The sequence below is a fragment of the Alexandromys fortis genome, unplaced genomic scaffold (assembly GCF_014885135.2).
Source record: "Alexandromys fortis isolate MF-2015 unplaced genomic scaffold, M_Fortis_MF-2015_v1.1 scaffold_4, whole genome shotgun sequence".
Classification (NCBI taxonomy): Eukaryota; Metazoa; Chordata; class Mammalia; order Rodentia; family Cricetidae; genus Alexandromys; species Alexandromys fortis.
In genome coordinates this window covers 22,153,362-22,168,466 of record NW_026067944.1, presented here as the reverse complement: position 1 = coordinate 22,168,466, position 15,105 = coordinate 22,153,362, and the positions used below count along the sequence as shown (strand labels likewise).

Below are 15,105 nucleotides of genomic sequence, written 5' to 3'. Positions count from 1 at the left end.
TTAACAAGTCATCTCCCCACAGCTGTGCAGTGGAAATGTTCAACAAGGCATTCACTTCAGTCTAGGCAAGACCTTGGCTGCTCCCTGGGGAAATCCAGAAGGAGGGGAGTGCTTCTGGGCTATCTTGGTTGGAGACGCTTGGCTAGCCTATTTTTTGTCTTTTCTCTTCCAGCTCCCTTGCAGCAGGGGTAGGCCTCGTCATGGCACCTTTCCTACCAGTCTCTTTCCTCTCGGCCAGTCTCTCATTGATCATCAGCTGCTGGCGTTTGTTTATTACTGAATTGAGCATTTAGATTTAGTCTTGGCTGGTGGTGGCCTTGGAAAGAACATTTTCTAAGACTGTGTTGGTTTTCTTTCAAATAAACTTCTGCAAGCCTGGACATTTCTGGCATTGCCGAGAAGTGAGTGATTTATTCTTAGAGGCTTAAATTAGGTTCAAAAAGAGAGAGAGAGAGAGAGAGAGAGAGAGAAAAGAAAACTAACAATGCAAAGGACATTCTAGCCACTGGTTACAACAGATTCTTAACTCTGCTCAGAAAAATCTTAACTCTTAAGATCCCCTCTGGTCGCTGATGTCTTTTCCAGACAATCAGCATACTGGCTCCCCCTACTGGTAAGCAACTCCCCCATCTACTCATTGGGCCATGAAGGGTTATAATAAAGGGAACTAGGACCCTGGGTCTGTCATTTTTAAAGTAGGGGCTGAGAATACAATAGTGTATTTTGCTGAAGACCCATTTTCTTGTCTCACTCTTTCAACCTCAACAATTTTGGCCACAAATTCTTAGCTCCACTAGTGTCCCTCTTTCTTAACTTCTTGGCCTTATTTTATGTCTGGTCAAACAAACAAACACAAACCCAAACCCAAAAGCCAAAGGCAACCACACATTTGGGTTGATATTGTTAGCATTATGACTCTAGACTTTAAGATTGGGCAAACACAAAATAGCTATGTATATAAAAATATAGCAATGTACAGTTGACATTTTGAATTTATGAAGCAAATTTAGATTTACTATTAGAGGGTATAAGCTAATGGGAGGAATAGAAAATTAAAGGGATAGTGGCTTGCAAATGTGATTCAGCTATCCCATCCACATGTTCTTTGCTTAGTTCTTGAAGATTTGAGGTCATCTCAGAGAACCGAAGGCAGTGAGACTTAACCCCTCTATGGTCAGGGAGGAAAAGCTCCGCATAAACCAGCACTAGTTAGCTCAATTATTCACTGACACACATTTTCACAAAAAACAGCTGTTTTATCTAATTAACAGAAGGGATCGGAGAAGCTCCTCAACAAATTGGATACATGCTATTGCCTGGAGAAGCCAAAAGCGGACACCCACACCCAGGCCTATTTAGTTAGAGCCCACGACATGATTAATCGTAGTCTCAGCACTTCAATGACCCAATGCCTAAATACCCTGTGCCAACACATCAATGGGGTGCGCAGGAGAGGCGCTCTTCAGAAAAGACTGAAAGGAATGTTTGTACAATGTTTAAACTTTGACCATGTAGATTTTTTTTAACATACAATAAATCCGTTTCAGAAGATAATTGCTGTGTCAAAGGCAGGCAAACAGTTGGCAGGCATGCTCAGAGTTAACTGAAGAGGCAACTGGAGTAATATCTGTCCACTGATTCAGTGTGAAGTGTTTCTAGTAAGTGACATAAGAATGTTCTTTTCTATCTTCATGGTATTGTTTGGTGGGGTAACTTTATGCGTTACTAATAATTGTATTATCTCAGCAGAGAAAATTTTGATGCCTTGACACCCATTAAGTTACTACCCTGGGTCAGCGTTAAGTCTAAAGTGAGGTCAAACCAGGCTCTTTCCCCAGTTGAAGGAAAAGGTAAGCAAGAGTTCAAAGGCTTGTAAGTCTTCTCTGTGTGCCCAGCCCTCAAAGGGCACTATACCTAAAGAATGCTGGTATAGACCTTTTATCTATAGAGGGACTGGACAGACAGCCACAGATGTCTGTAATTCAGTTCTCCAAACTGCTCTGGAGCTTCCCCCTCTTCCACACCACAAGTGTGAACGCTTGGGGCTGTGCCTTTCTCTTACTACACTCTTGGCTCCCGAATTTCTTCTCCACACACATCAGGCCTGTACCCTCCTGTCACTGTGGATCCACCGTTTCTCTGATTGGCTGTTGTGTGCATTTGCCTTTCCTCTCCTTAAAGAACTGGGGAAGGACAGAATCAACTGATAACGCATTGTCTTTTGGGAGGGAACAGTATAAAGAATATTATCTTAAATAATTATTATTGCAAATAATTACTCAATGTTCTTTTTCCGTATAAATATTGAAACTAACTTTTAAGCATGTTACAGAAATATAATTCTAGAGCACAGGTAAAAGTAGGAAGAATTACCCAGTTCACACAAGGTGATTTTCCAGCCATCCATGAGGTTATGAGATCATACATTCTATAACATAAGAGGAAATCCTAAGCTTGATACATTCAGGATTTGAGTACTTCTATGTCCCTAAGACTCCATATAGGTCTTTCATAGGAGCTGAAAGTAATGGATATTTTCTGTTTAACATTTTTTCTCTATTTACTTACTACCCAACTCAACACAGATTTACCAACTAGCTAGTATATTTCAGATTCTGTCATGGAGAATGGCAATGAAGGTCCCTTTGATGCTAATTATCAGTAATCTCAAAGATGTTCATAAAGATAATTTCATATCTCTTAGACACATTCTTCAGTAGAGCTATAGCTGTATCCTAAACTCCCCCCCCCCGGTCTGAGAGCCCCATGCTAAGTTCTTACAGGCTACTCAGAACAGTTAGGGACGCCCCAGATTCCCGTTGAGCAGGAAGAAGCACCAGTTAGTCAAGATGTAGAACTGGCTAGGGAGTTTTGTCCCTTGCACCCCAGCTTGCTATACTCATCTGGTGTCCTTGTGAATGACATCAATGTTTCTGACCTTTTCCATCTCTAACATGAACTTTTAGTTGAAATTAGGCTCAAAGTCCCTTCTAGGAATTTTATTTGTATTGTCTGAGTTCTTTACTAACCTTCCAGAAGTTTGAACTTACTGGACAAATAAAAGTTCCCCAAAACTCACCTCAAATAATCTATTGGAGGCCCAAAGAAATTCTTGATGACTTTTCATCCATGAATATAAGTTAAAGTTTAGAAAACTATAAAACTTTCTGACTTGATGGAGTCAACATTTATAGTCTGTTTAAAAGAAGTATGAGGAGACTTGCAGCAATGAGAAAAACCCCAAGAATGAATGCCATCCTCTGTCACGGTGCAAGACACCCCTTCTATGGGAGAAGCAACGCCAGTGGCAGCCAGGGATGGTGACTGCAGCTGCAGCCCCCAGGAGGCTGGCTGCGTTTTCCAGGAAGAACAGGGGAAGCAAGCCCCGAGTAAACAGAAGACCGCGGAAGCCATCCACAGGTGTGTTCCAGCATCTTATAAAAGCTCCTCCAGTAGCTTCACGGGGGTGGGGGTGGGGGGGCTCCTGCCAACTGAGCTAGCGGTATTGGATAGTATTTTAGGTGATGACTCTGTGATTAGTTTGGGGGAGTGGGTTTGTTTTACTTACTTCAGTTTGAGCTGATGCAGCATCAACGGCTTCCTGGACTGGGGTACACAGGGCTTCCAGACTGGAGATATTCCAGACTCCAGGGACCCCTTTCATTTTTCATACAGGGCCTCCGCCCTTAGACAACAGAGTTACTGGAGCCACGCTGCAGCCTCTGACCCAAGGGTTCTCTCTTGGTACTGAAGTGTGGCTAACTCTCCTACCTTTCAGTCATCTTCATCTCTCCGCAAAGGGAAGGGGACCAGCAAAGCTCTGCTTTAGGACTGTGGGGTGCAAACTGCAGATAATTAGGAAATCTTAAGACAGTTTCTTAATTTTATTATGATGATGATGAATATGATTATGTCCTTAGTATTTGATAATGACTTGTGAGCAGCCTCCCCACCCTCCCCTCACTGCGAGCCCCCCCCCCACTAGACGCCTTACGCATCAAAAGATATCCGTTAGCACAATGCTAAGAGGAAGATTCTCTAAATTCCAGAGACATTCACTGTCCTCTTAACTCTTCCGATCCTCTACTGTACTCAACAGAACAGTTCATTTTGTAAGGCTGCTCCCAAACCTCAGGATCGATCTGTACTTTCTTTAAATTATGTACACAAGGGGATGTGGAAGGACATACTAAGATATGTTTCTCCAGAGTCACTTGGAGAAACAAAGCCTGGAAGTCTTAGTCATTCTTTAAGTTGCCATACTAAGGAAGAGGAGTAATTGATACCCCCTAACTTGAAAACACTCACATAACACTGTCCCCTTCAGGTTTGATGAAAACATGGTGTTTGGTATGCACAATACAGCTTGAAAAAAAAAATAGAACTGCCAAAATTCTTGGGAGTTTGAAGTGGGTACACCCGAAATCATTTCAGGTTTTAGAACCATGCTGCTGTATTCTGGAGGAGAAGGAAGACTCATGAGGAAGGAAGGTAGTAGAGCTGCTTCTTACATTGTGAGTGGCATTACTCTTATCGACTAGGAAAGAAAATTCAAAGAGAAGCTCAAGAGCAGACACGTCTGCTCTTCTTCCGCCTCCATACTTCTGCATCAATAAGAGGTCGTGTTTGATAGAAGACGGGGACCATTCTATTCTCTTAGTGAATGTCTATGATTCTCGCAGCTTCCCTCTCAGTTCTGGCTGATTTTACTTTCCTGACCTTTATTCTTTCCTTTATAAATAAAAATAAAGTAGCCTATGCCTTCTGATCATGCAGATACTTTATTTATTCATAAATAGGAAGAGAAGTCTAAAACGTGTGTTTCTCCAAGTGGGGCAGGCATTCAGAATCCGAAGGGCACACTTTGGGTGTCTCTGGTGGAGGAGACACCCCCTCTTGTTTACTTCTAGGGAGTTCTCAGTAGCCTGCTGCAGTGACGTGGGCTGGGTATGGCCACACACAGGAAGAAGAGGCTTGGGTTGTCCTTTGACTTTCTGTGCAGGAGGGGTGATATTAGGATAGCTATATAATATCTCGCCACTGATTTTTCTAAAGTCATAAGAGGTAAAGTGCCGTTGTACTCAGTACGTACCCTATGGAAAGACTCCTTTTGACTGCTGATGGCCCCTGGGAGGTTTACAGCATGAACAGTCCAAGATTCTCTTACCACTTAGTTAAGGGGGTCAAACCTCACAGCACACAGGGAAGGCGGTTACTGGGTTATTGTTGAACTGTTTTTTTTTTTTTTTTGTTTGTTTGTTTGTTCTTAACTGGTCTGCCCAGACTGTCAGGGAGAGCAGAAGCAAACCTTCAGAGAATAATTAAAGCCCTCAAATACAGCTTTAACAGAGTTCTGTCATCCAAGGGTTTGCCCCTTAGAGCAGTTAGCTTTGATGAGGCAGAGCAGTGGAGGAAAGCAATATCTTTTTACCCTGATGGTGCTGGGCAGGAGGAGTCAAGTACCACCCTAAAGGAGGAATTAACTTAAGTGTACCAAATACTTGGTTTGGCTTTGTCTCATACCTTTGTCTTGACATGGTTGATTGCTCATGTTAGATATAAAGCAAGCGTATTGCACTGTGGCTAGAGATAAAGGTATTTTAATATGCACAGGTCACATATTATCTTGGCCAATAGTAATTTTATATCATTATCTTAAAGGAAACCACACTCTGCAGTATTTTTCCACTTGGAAAAAAAAAAAACCGTAACATGACAGAATGCTCCACATGTAACTCTTTCACTGGAAGAGTTGTATTGAAGCCCTTCTATCTGAAACAGTTTTTAAATAATTTTTGTTATTTCCTTTGATATCTGAAAGATAAGGAGAATGCTTAGAAAGACCCAAGTCTTGTGTTTCTTTAATAGGGAGGTGTTTTACATATGTACTGAAAATTTCCTTTCCATGTGAAACAACATACAACGAACAGGCATGAAAGTGTAAACAGTTCTCTCCCCTTAAGAACCTTAAGAGCTGAAATAGTGGGTTGATTTCCTGACTGGCAGCCCAGGCTTGTCTCCTCCAAGTGCAGCCTTCGGCAGTTCCCCAGATGGAACACTTGAAGAGGGCTTCTCTCCACGTGACAGCATTTCATCCCACAAAACCCACAGAGTATGGTGGCAAGCTTCACGGCCCAAGTTCTTACAGAAGTCACTGTCTCGTTTGTTTTTTCCTCTCACAGGTGCAGGGCACTCTGGAAGAAGAACAGATCAATCCCCACCCACCCACCCATCACCTCTGCCACTCACCCACCCATACACCCAAGGTCTTCTCCCTGCTGGAGAGCTCTGGGGGAGTCCGTCACTAACCAGGCAGATTTCCATTTGCTACAAAAGAGCAGAGGGGACGGGAAGGATGAAAACCTCCATCTGACGTCTTCCTGGCCGGTCCCTCTATACATCACTCTGTTGCCCAGGAAGAGCGGTGTAATCTGGCTTGCATGCTTCTCTGAGAAGCATATTGAAACACTTTATGTTTTAGGTGTGTATAGCCGTCACGGAGTTCTCTCCTATACTTCCTTCGTCTCCACGCATGTCTCGTTTGGGGATGTTCTGGAAAGGTAGCCCTGCACTGGCTCCTCTTGCCCCAGCTTGTAAACTGGGATTTGTTCTTTCCTATCTACCAGCCACCTGATTACTGTCCCCAGGCAAAGGGCACCGGTTCACATCATTTTTTTCCGAGCAGTTAAACCTGAAAAGATACTTCTTAAAGGACTCACGGAAGCTGTCTTGGGGGTTTGGAAAACCCCGCAAAATTGTCAGCAGACCTTTTGGCTGTGCTATTTTTAGAAAACTAATTGTGCTCCTTTAAAGTGCGTTTTTTGACAACGGGACGGTTTTCCCTGCCTCTACTGATATGTGAAATATTTGCCATCAAAACCACAAGCATAACACCTTACAGAGATACATTTAACCTCAGCAACAGTCAGACAGACCAGGGAGGCAGGGGAGGGTGACTTAAAAAGAGAAAAGATTTTTGTAATAGAAAGGCTGTTGTTTCTGCCAAAAAGGAATTTTCATTTTACTGTTCAAACAGAAGTTTGTTTTCAAACCAGTTACTAGTTAAGAAACTCACTGTTCATCCCAGCATCCTTATGAATCAGCTCTCAGTAAGCATGTTGACCAGAAGCGACTCACTCCGGGCAGCAACCCCCTGTAGGTCAGCTGCTCCTAGGAAGGTTATCTTACCTTGAGCTCCTAAGATCTGGGAGACAGGGATTCGGGCTCCCACGGAGAGGACCGAGGAAGGGCTCTGATCCTCTGCGCTCTGCGGGTAACTTGCACTTGGCTTTTATGGACAGGTGGGCGGAGCTGCTCCTCACAGTAGGTGGGCAGAGATTGAGCCCGGCGGCCGGCGGCGGGCCGGCTGCCCCCGTGGAGTCGGACACTTGTCTGGGGAGGGGCAGAGAGGGTAGAGACCGGAGCTTGCCGGAGTGGGGAGAGTCAGGGACGTGGGAGGGCGGAGACAGGAGTGGAAACAGAGGTGGGAAAAAAAAAGTAGAGAAAGGCAAAGACCACAGAAGGTTGGGGAGGAAATGAATGGATTTTGGGAACTGGGAGCCAAGTAGCGGTGGAGGAGGAGAGAGATGGGGATCTGATTTTGAAAGATGGGACAGGTACTAGATTGTTTTCCAGTTTTGCGTGATATTTTTGGCAGGGTGGGAAACCGTAAGTGACTGTCACTAATTAAGGTGTTTTCCCTGTGATCGAAAAGCCAAGTAACGGGCCAAGGAGAACTGAAGGGTTCCTTCCGAAGCGAGGCAGAGCGACTAAGATGGGGGTGGTGGTGGTGGTGGTGACATCTCAACGTGCCGGCTGCGCCCAGACAGCGGTGGGAGGGGATCGGCCCCGGGAGCCCCAGGCGCCCTGCTCCTGGGAGCTGGCTGCTGCAGCCCGGCCCACCCCTCCCCACTCCTGCCAGGCTCCTTCCACAGAAAGTTCTTCTAAGTGTGCTGCATCCAGGCCGCTCCCGAGACTGGCGCAGCTGTGAGGTCCATCTGCAGAGACAGCTCCGCACCAGCCCGTCCCTTCAACATCTGCTTATGTAACATAGATGCCAGGGCTTGCTGTCCTCTGGTTATTTTCAGTATTTAAAAAACTCTCCGTAGCTAGCCATTGAAAAACGGTGTCATAGCTGTTTCTCCGCTTGTTGTAAGCATTAAGAGGATTTAACCAGCAAGTGCGAAGGGTCATGCTGAAGTTATTAAGAAATATATTCAGAGAAAGAAAAACAAGGTCCTTTCGCTGCTGAGCGGTGACTCACTTCCCAGCCCAAGTTCGATTTTTTTTTTTTTTTTTGCCACGAAAGGAATCAAAGCTTCTTAAAAGAGAACTTTAGACTTAGAGATGGTGATATGAGCACTCAGATGGATAGCCTGGGAGAACCCGCACACATATATGAGACCAGTGTTCACCCGGATTTCCAGGGGAAGGGTCTGTTCCATGCGGTGCTGTTTTCTCTCTTATTGTCTAGTGAGCTTAAGCTAGCAACAGGTCGAGCCACAGCTATGGAGTTTACAAACTCCTGCGCTCCTCAACGCACAGCGCAGGGAGCTTATGACTTGTGGTCCTGGGGACCTCTCCAGCGAATTACAGTGTTGAGCACTAAGTTCCCTCAGCCTCTTCTCACAGGAAGCTGCTGGACCACTCACCTGACCTGCAGTCTCCTTCCCCCAGGTGTGAAAACAAAACAAAATAAAAATGCCTTAGGACTTAACCATATGATTCTGTGGGGGCAAAAATCGTCTCTCCATTAAGAGCCACCGGCCTAGCTAAGGTCCATAGTGTAAGAAAGAATTTTCAAAGAATCTATTAAGAAAAAACCGGTGCGTGCCACTGGGATAATAATATTACCTGCAGCCACATGTGCTAAGTTTACACTGGACTTAGTTTTTTTTTTTTTTTTTTTTTTTTTTTTTTCTCNTTTTTTTTTTACAGACTTACTCCCATCTGTCTGCCTGGAGAGCTCAAAGCCTCAAATGACGATTCCCTTGGTAAGAATTCCAAGCTCAACCCAACTGGATACACTTGGAAGTCAACGAGTAGAATCTGATGTGATTCAGAGAAAGAGGACAATCAAGGATACACGAGATGGAAACACTTTTAATTCTCATCAAGATGCAAATTTGACATCAAATCAGATATTTAATCAGATATATTCTTCAAGTTTGTAGTACTGCTTACTTGCCTCAAAATTTATGATTTTTTTTTTTTTGTTTCTGGACTTTCTATTCAGTTTTATTCAGAAAACTCTTTGGGTGCAACAAGCTATACTTACTGGTTTACTAGATGGCAAAACATAAATGCTCGATAAATGTCACCCGGATTAACTGAATAAATCATTCTAATGAACACGGCTGCAAGGACAATGAGCAGTAGTTGTGCACTTGATGAATTAATGAGGAATGAAAAAGCTAAAACTTTCACACGAACTCATTTGTGCGTTTGGTGTTTGTTACCTCTTTTTACTTTTTTTGATTCAGTTTTTCTCCCTAAATCCTGTATCTTTTAAGGATGTGTCCAAATCTTTTTAGTAAAGTCTGTGAAGCAAATAACCTTTGTTACCAGAACTGGGATTAAGACGACATTATCTGTTCTGGGGGCTGAGCCATGAAACCAAATATGATTTGAGAGGCATGGCGTCACTTCTTAAGAGTCTTTAACATCGTAAGAAAATGTATTCTGAGAAAACAAAATAAAGCAAAGCAAAAAAAAAGGACTCTAAGAGGGTCTGGGTGGCAAAATGAGTTAGCAAATGTTCTCAGAGGATTATAGAAAATAATCCTTTAATGCCCCTCGCACATTCCAGCTCCATCGCGTAGTTGTGAGAAAGAAGGTGGGGGGGGGCAACAAGAGGAGCACATAAGGTGATATACAGCTGCAGACTGTAGTTCTCTTCCCCCCTTTCTGCCCTTACCCCATTATGTTGAACCTGAATATCCAGCCAACAGAGCAGAGGCGCTCTTTTCATTTTGTTTGGATGGTGCCAACGATTAGTTCATTTCTCCAGTTCGCACTTGCCCGAATCTGATTCAGTAGCAGATGTGGACAACAAGTTGTGAATCCAGGAATGGATCTCGGGGCAGTCTCACAGAGTGCTTTTCCTAGAATCTCTCCAAAGTGACTGAGGCTTGAAATGGGACCCTTGGTGAAAGAAAAAGGATCTAACAGCAACAGGCTAAATGTCCTGAAATTGCCATTGTGTGGACGTACCAACAGCTACACATGATTACCATATCTGCAAGTCCTTGGTGAATGTAAATCTTTTCCAACATGTTGTGTGTGAGGATAATTTATGATTAATTATATATATACATACACACACACCTTAGGAATGGATATCTGGGAGTGTGAGGTATTTAAAGCAAAGGAAAATGGGAGTGTGGATTTGTTGTCACAGAGAGGGGTAAAAGCATGCAATCCCAGCAATTGAATAGTAGAGACTGCAGGGACAAGGCAGCATTTAGCTGAGCCTTAGCAAGTAGCATGGATAGAAGGCGTTAAATAGTATTGTTTTCCACACAAGTGTGTGTGTGTGGTGTCTTCCAATCTGAAAAAGGCATAAGTATTCAGAACATAGCGAACTAGCTATCAGGATTTTGGAGCAGGGCTGTGTACTAGAACAAGGAGGTTAAGCAGTATAAAGCGGTAATGAGATCAGTGGGTGGAAGGCCTTAAATGTTACATCATTTGTTTAAACTGCTTTGTAGACCATACAGAGTCACTGAAGACTTTTTGAAGAGTTACTAGGGTTTTATTTTTCTTGAATACTGGTTATTTACTGTAACTTTACAGACAAATATGTACCTGTGTGTAGCCATGTGTCCTGAGACACTGCACACTTAGAGAGAAAACCACATACTTGTGTTTTGTAGCTATGGAGCCTTGAGCAAGGTGGCGGAAACAGTGGTTGCTCCAGCTCTATTATTGTGCCCTGTGTATTTGCAAGAAGGAGGCAGAAAGGTGAGACTGCTCTGGGCCACAACCAGGACATGGTGCTTACATAAGCTTAATGCAAGGGTGTCTACTCCACGGGCCAAAGGGGTCCGGCTAAATTATCCTCCAACATGTATGAGCTCCTTTACTTTTCCAGGATTTCTGGGTGGAAAACAACGGAATGTAGCTGTAAAAGCTGCATATCTACGCCCGCGTTTTCACATAGCTGACTTTCAGTTATGTGCATAGATTTCCCTTGGTGAATTTCAAACTCTGATAACTCCTGTCACTCCTAAGTGCTTAAAATGCAGATTTTTGGTATAAGCTAGGATTGCAGACAGGTGTTTTTTTTTTTTTTTTTTTTTTTTTTTTTTTTTTTTTTTTTTTCTGGAAACAAGTCTGTCTATTTGAAGGACAGAAATTTGCTTTCTATCTATCATGTCTATGCTAAGCACGGACAAATGTGAATCTGGTCAGTAAGGCCCTTAAACTTTCAGCTTTCCTAGGTATTTAAGATAGGCTTTTTTTTTTGCAAAGATCAGAAATGCATTTACTGCACAGAAGAAAAGCACACTTCTCATTTATTCCTAAAGGCTGCTGGATTTTATGAGTCACTATTTTTTTGTTGGCTCAGATAAGAGAGCTGACTGACATGGGAGATCCCACAGATGACCTCCTCAAGATCCCACTGGCTTTAAAACAGCCCCCGGTTAACAAGATAGAAAATCTGTGGCTCAGGTTTTGCCTTGGTAATGAGAATGTGGTAGTAGAGTTTTAACCATGTTTGAAAATAGTTTCCATTAGTATAGAATGAAGATGCTTAGCCACATACCCTTTAAGGTTTCTGTTGTGATATTCATGCACACTTCATACATCTGGTCTGTGGATACCCTACAAACCGCTTGCCTATGATGTCAAGCAACATTCAATGACACACAGGATGGATTTTAGGCATTGACATAGGTTTATAATCTACCATCCTAAGGTTCACTACAAGGGGATGCATCCAAGCAGTAAACTTCATCTGTATTCAAGGCTCAGAATCCTAAAAGGTGAGGCTATGCCACTGTCACATAACAGAGCACTGCCTTTCTGAGTTTCACAGCTTGGCAGAAGTCTCCCAGACAAAGCCGTTAGTTTTTTAACTCTTTTCCTTGGAGTCACATGGTACTTCTTCAGCTGAGAGAACTATAATGGCACCTTATAGATGCCTGTGCTCTTAAAACCCTCCCTACTGTGCCAGACGTACCTGAGAGCCAGATAAATCTGCCTTATGACTTAGGAAACGTTTCTAATCTCACTATAAACTCTTCCCTCGTTCAAGTGCTGTACTGTTTTATTAATTTGATTAAGAAAATTGTATTGCCCCCCCTTCTGTGATAATTAGAGTTAAAACCAAGGCCCCGCAGATGTTATGCAAGTTGTCTACCACTGGGCTACACCCCTAATCCTGACTGCCATTTTTACTTTGGACTAAATTACAGCATAATAAACTACTAGAATTTTATTAAGGCTTTGGAACCCTTCTCTAGATCTTACGTTCTCTGTAACAAGTGTCTTCTGAAGTACTTATGACTTTTTCTGATGCTTCAATAACTTTCTGCATAGGAATTCTCCTGTGGGGCAGTACACTGGGGGTACAGCAGTGTAGGTCAGGGATGCTGCTGCTGCTGCTGTTCAGTTCATCAAAAGTGAAAAAGTCAAAATCTTCCATGCAAAAAGGACGTAGAGCTCTGTTTTGCTATGTGTTGTCTTGGAATCTACTTAAAATATGAGAATTATTTTAATTATAGCGTAGACTTTCCTTAATGAATAATTTTAGTGTGTGTGTGTGCAGCACACCATATTAATTAATTAATCCAATGGTTGTGGGAAAAGGTAGATACCATGAAACCCTGGTTTTGCTTCTATTAGACTTTACAAAAGAAGTTGGAGTTACTTTCTTTTGGTTTCATATTTTTTTTAAAAATTCATTTGCCTCTATTTTATTAGTTTATTGAGTTTTTAATTTAATTGTCCTTTTATTTGTACATCCTGTCAGAATTTCATTTTTATTTGATTGTCTGTGCTGGACTTGTTGCAGAGTCTCAGGTGGGTACTGGGATTGTGTCTGATCAGTAAGAACACTGTTCAGGAAGAGAGGAGACCCTTCACTCTGCACTTTCTCTGTGACTAGACCAGGACTATTCTTAATTGTGGTGACACTTCTGATGATTTCTTTGCATAACTGAATACTATTTTTGTCTTAATTTGTATATTTTTCCTTTCTTTTCTTTTGAAGATGATAATATTCCTAACTGACACAGTTACAGAGAACACAAACTCCTTGAAACCCAGAAACTGTGGAAGTCAAAACATTGGCACAACATCAACAGGACTAATACATATTTGGTGACTTGTTTCCTCTGCACGGCACACATTTGAAAAAATTCTGGAATGGGGTGTTCTTTATTCTATGAATGGAAAACAAAATATAGGCATATGTCTAAAAATAGTAAATAGTGAGTATTTGAGACATTCTTTTTTAGTTCTTAATATGGGCATTTAAGGGGGGTCTGGAAATTGAAATGAGGGGTCATAATTTTAAAAGATGAAACCACTGTGAGTGGGTTTACTCATAAAGTAAAAGTTTCTCCTTTTATGTTGTTAGTAATAAGCAAGAATTTAGGGACTGAAGAGGAGGAGAGGGACCTAGCCTGCTATAATGAGTGCTTCATTGAGATGAACATCAAATTTTCTATTCCCTCTGGATAATGATGATGTTCTGTGCAATTCCATTTCTGGCATATCAAGAGATGTTATTCAGAAATATATTTTATATCCATTTGTGTTCCAGAACTTCTGCATCATTAAAATTAAAATTAGATTTCTTTTAAAACATTTATCTTTTGAAAACTCCATGTGTGTGTACTGTATTTACATCATTTCCCTCCCATTCTCCCCTTAGCCCTACCTCTAATTTATAAATGTTCCTTCTTTAATTATTATATATGTAAATATACATATGTATATGTAATTGCAACCTGCTTTGCTTTTGTGTGTGTGTGTGTGTGTGTGTGTTTCGGATTGACCACTTGGGACTGGATAGCCTATCATGGGGCCTTGTTCCAGGAAAGACTGATTCTTCCTTTCTAAGCAGCCATTATTTAATCTGTGGCTCTTCATTTGGAGGTTGGGGCCTTGTGAAATTTACCCCTCCCTTTTAGTGCTGTCAGATGGCGTCCTTGTGTGTTGGTCTCATGTAGATGACAATGCTGTTAGGGTGTTATGGCACCCTGGCCCTGTCCTTTGTAGAAGACGCTATCTTGAAGCAGATAAACTAGTCCTCTGACTCTTACAATCTTCCAGCTCTTCTTCATAATGTTCCTTGAGCCTTAGGCATAGGAGTGGTATTGTGGCTCTATTAGCCGTGTCTCTGCACCAGTGCAACTATGCCATGCTTTGACTTGATGATGTGTCTTTTCAGATTCTGAAAGGTGGATATTATATATATTTTCCCCTCCTAAGGTTATTGATTTAAAAGAAAAAACAACCCATACTCTGCCAGCTTGCCAAGGGGACTTCTCACAGAGTGGGTGCAATGAAATATCTAAGCTGGGAAATCCTGTGAGAAAAAAAAATCCCTGCCATAATAGGGTGACCACAAATCTGAACATTGCTTTTCCATAAATACAGATATTACCTGAGGCTTCTCAAAATATTTTCATGTGTTTTATTCTCATTAGCTATACTTAGTGTAGTTTAATTACTGTTTTCCAACTTGGGAGATGAAGAAAGGAACTAACTATGCAATAGTTCTTTAATGCTAGAAAAAACTTAGTTCTGTGGGGGAGAACACATAGAGCTGTGGCTGGAGAAAATACATAATCCTGGAGTTGAGTTTTTCTCCATTTCTTATTTTGCAGACATTTTCTTCTGTATAGCACTGATTCCAGAGGAAACATTTCTAAAGTGTGTGGTGATGGCTTAATGATTCTAGATACCTTAGTCCCACTTGGAAAGAGATATGTCTTAGTTGGTTTGACTCAGTGCAATGTGCCAATACTTTTATCTGAACTAAATAAACAGACACAATGTTGGTTCATAATGGAATCTGGCGAAAAGGAGTCCTTACTGAAAGTCAACCAAAGCATCTCATCCAAAGATCAATATCATGTACATATTTGTAAT

The 15,105-nt window shown here is 42.0% G+C and overlaps 1 protein-coding gene across 1 annotated transcript in view; it reads right to left on the bottom strand.

The window, feature by feature from the left end:
* The window catches only part of Col8a1 (collagen type VIII alpha 1 chain), a 123,294-nt gene extending 115,823 nt beyond the window's left edge, over nucleotides 1-7,471 (bottom strand). Inside the window, exon 1 of the mRNA XM_050148984.1 lies at nucleotides 7,189-7,471. The gene's annotated coding sequence lies outside the window, so the exon portion shown is untranslated. The remainder of the gene's footprint in view (nucleotides 1-7,188) is intronic.
* Between the last annotated feature and the right edge of the window lie 7,634 nt (nucleotides 7,472-15,105).